This window comes from Bufo bufo, chromosome 1, assembly GCF_905171765.1.
Source record: "Bufo bufo chromosome 1, aBufBuf1.1, whole genome shotgun sequence".
Classification (NCBI taxonomy): Eukaryota; Metazoa; Chordata; class Amphibia; order Anura; family Bufonidae; genus Bufo; species Bufo bufo.
The window spans coordinates 55,941,279-55,944,119 of NC_053389.1; positions in this window are offsets into that span (position 1 = coordinate 55,941,279).

Here is a 2,841-nt window from a genome sequence, read left to right on the forward strand (position 1 = left end):
CAGTAGTTTGGAAGATGCAGTTTTATGCCAGTTACACCAAAAATATACAAGTTATACAGAAAATAGTCACTAATAAATGTGTCCCCTGTTTGGTAGTTTCAAACTACTGAATGATGTCTCTGTGCACCAAATACAGGCAAGATAGCACCGTGTTGAAAAGTCAGAACAGTGTCTGTGAGTTAAAATGGCCGCTATCTATTGTTCTCACCATGTGCTTCATCCATTGTTCTCACCATGGGAATAGTAAAATCCAAGCAAGTAAGGCAAATGATGCAATCCAGGGACAGAGGGCTCAGTCCCAAGTGCCTTAAGACCCAATAATTTAAGGGACCATAATCCCAGGGCAAGAGGCGGGCACGCAGCCCCCTCCAAAAGCTCATGGCAAACTCTAGCAAAAAGGTGAGTTTGCTACAACAACATTCATCTGACAGGTTAGATCATGTGATATTTTTATAGACCAGGTTGTCACGGATGCAGCGATACCTAATATGTATACTTTTTATTTATTTATGTAAGTTTTACACAATGATTTCCTTTTTGAAGCAAAAAAAATCATGTTTCCATAGTCTGAGAGCCATAATTTTTTCAGTTTTTGGGTGATTACCTTGTGTAGGGTATGATTTTTGCGTGATGAGATGACGGTTTTATTGGCACTATTTTGGGGTACGTGTGACTTTTTGATCGCTTGCTATTACACTTTTTGTGATGTAAGGTGACAAAAAATGGTTTATTTAGCACAGTTTTTATTTTAAATGTTTTACGGTGTTCATCTGAGGGGTTAGGTCATGTGATATTTTTATAGAGCCGGTCGATACGGACGCGGCGATACCTAATATGTATACTTTTTTTTTATTTATGTAAGTTTTACACAGTAATATAATTTTTGAAACAAAAAATAAAATCATGTTTTAGTGTCTCCATAGTCTGAGAGCCATAGTATTTTCAGTTTTTGGGCGATTATCTTAGGTAGGGTCTCATTTTTTGCGGGATGAGATGACAGTTTGATTAGCACTATTTTGGGGTGCATATGACTTTTTGATCGCTTGCTATTACACTTTTTGTGATGTAAGGTGACAAAAAATTGTATATTTAGCACAGTTTTTATTTTTTACGGTGTTCATCTGAGAGGTTAGGTCATGGGATATTTTTATAGAGCCTGTCGATACAAACGCGGCGATACCAAATATGTATACTTTTTTTATTTATGTAAGTTTTACACAAAAACAGCTTTTTTCAAACAAAAAAAATTATGTTTTAGTGTCTCCATATTCTGAGCCATAGTTTTTTATTTTTTGGGCGATTGTCTCAGGTAGGGGCTCATTTTTTGCGGGATGAGGTGACTGTTAGATTGGTGCTATTTTGGTGGGCAAACGCCTTTTTGATCGCTTGCTGTTGTACTTTTTGTGATGTAAGGTGACATAAAAATGGTTCCTCTGAGGGGTTAGGTCATGTGATATGTTTATAGAGCCGGTCGATACCGACGCGGCGATACCTAATATGTATTTTAATTTTTTTTCCCCTATTTTTTACCAATTTTTTTTTAACTTTATTTAGGGAAAATTACGTTTTGGTTTATTTTTACTTGAAACTTTTAATTTTTTGGGGGAAAACTTTATTTTTTCAACTTTTTTTTTCACTTTATTTTTTGTCCCACTTTGGGACTTGAACTTTGGGGGGTATATTCCTTTACAATGCATTCCAATACTTCTGTATTGGAATGCATTGGCTGTATGAGTAATACTGTGTGTATTACTCATACAGCTCCCGGGGCCTGTGAGATCCAGGGGGCTGGATCTCACAGGCTCTTCACCGGAAGGCAGCGGGATGCCTTTCTTAGACATCGCGCTGCCTTCCATGCCATCTGGTCCCCCCCACAGCCGCATGGGGACCCGATGACGCCGCCACCGCAATAGGTAAAAGCCGCAAACCGCAGGTCTGAATTGACCTGCGGTTTGCGGCGATCGCCGATACGGGGGAGTCACATGACCCCCCCGGCGAATGATTTCAGCGGGCATCGTGTTCCGATTAACCCCCGCCGCGCCGCAATCGCGGTTTAAACCCATGACGTACCGGTACGTCATGGGTCCTTAAGGACTCGGGAACCATGCCGTACCGATACGTCATGGGTCTCTAAGGGGTTAAATGACCTTAACATGTATAGCTTGGAAGAAAGACGAGACAGAGGGGATATGATAGAAACTTTTAAATACATAAAGGGAATCAACAAGGTAAAAGAGGAGAGAATATTTAAAAGAATAAAAACTACTACAAGAGGACATCGTTTTAAATTAGAGGGGCAAAGGTTTAAAAGTAATATCAGGAAGTATTACTTTACTGAGAGAGTAGTGGATGCATGGAATAGCCTTCCTGCAGAAGTGGTAGCTGCAAATACAGTGAAGGAGTTTCAGCATGCATGGGATAGGCATAATGGCCATCCTTCATATAAGATAGGACCAAGGGCTATCCATAGTATTCAGTATATTGGGCAGACTAGATGGACCAAATAGTTCTTATCTGCTGACACATTCTATGTTTCTATGTTTCTATGTTTCATCAGCGACTCTAGACTCAAGTTGCTGCTGATGGAGCTGGAACTGCTCCTACCCCCCCACCCTGCCACAGCAGTCATGGCAGAGGAACGTGGGGTGTCAGCGGGTGTAAATAAGGCCCCCATTTTGGACCGGTAGTGAGGGTCCAACAAGGTGGAGATCTAGAAGTCATCCCTCTGCAGAATGGTGACAATTCGGCTGTCACTACGCAAGCAAGTGAGCATGCTTTGGGCCATTTGTGCAAGTGACTCGGAGGGACTCCCTGCCTCCATCTCCACTGCATACTGCCACG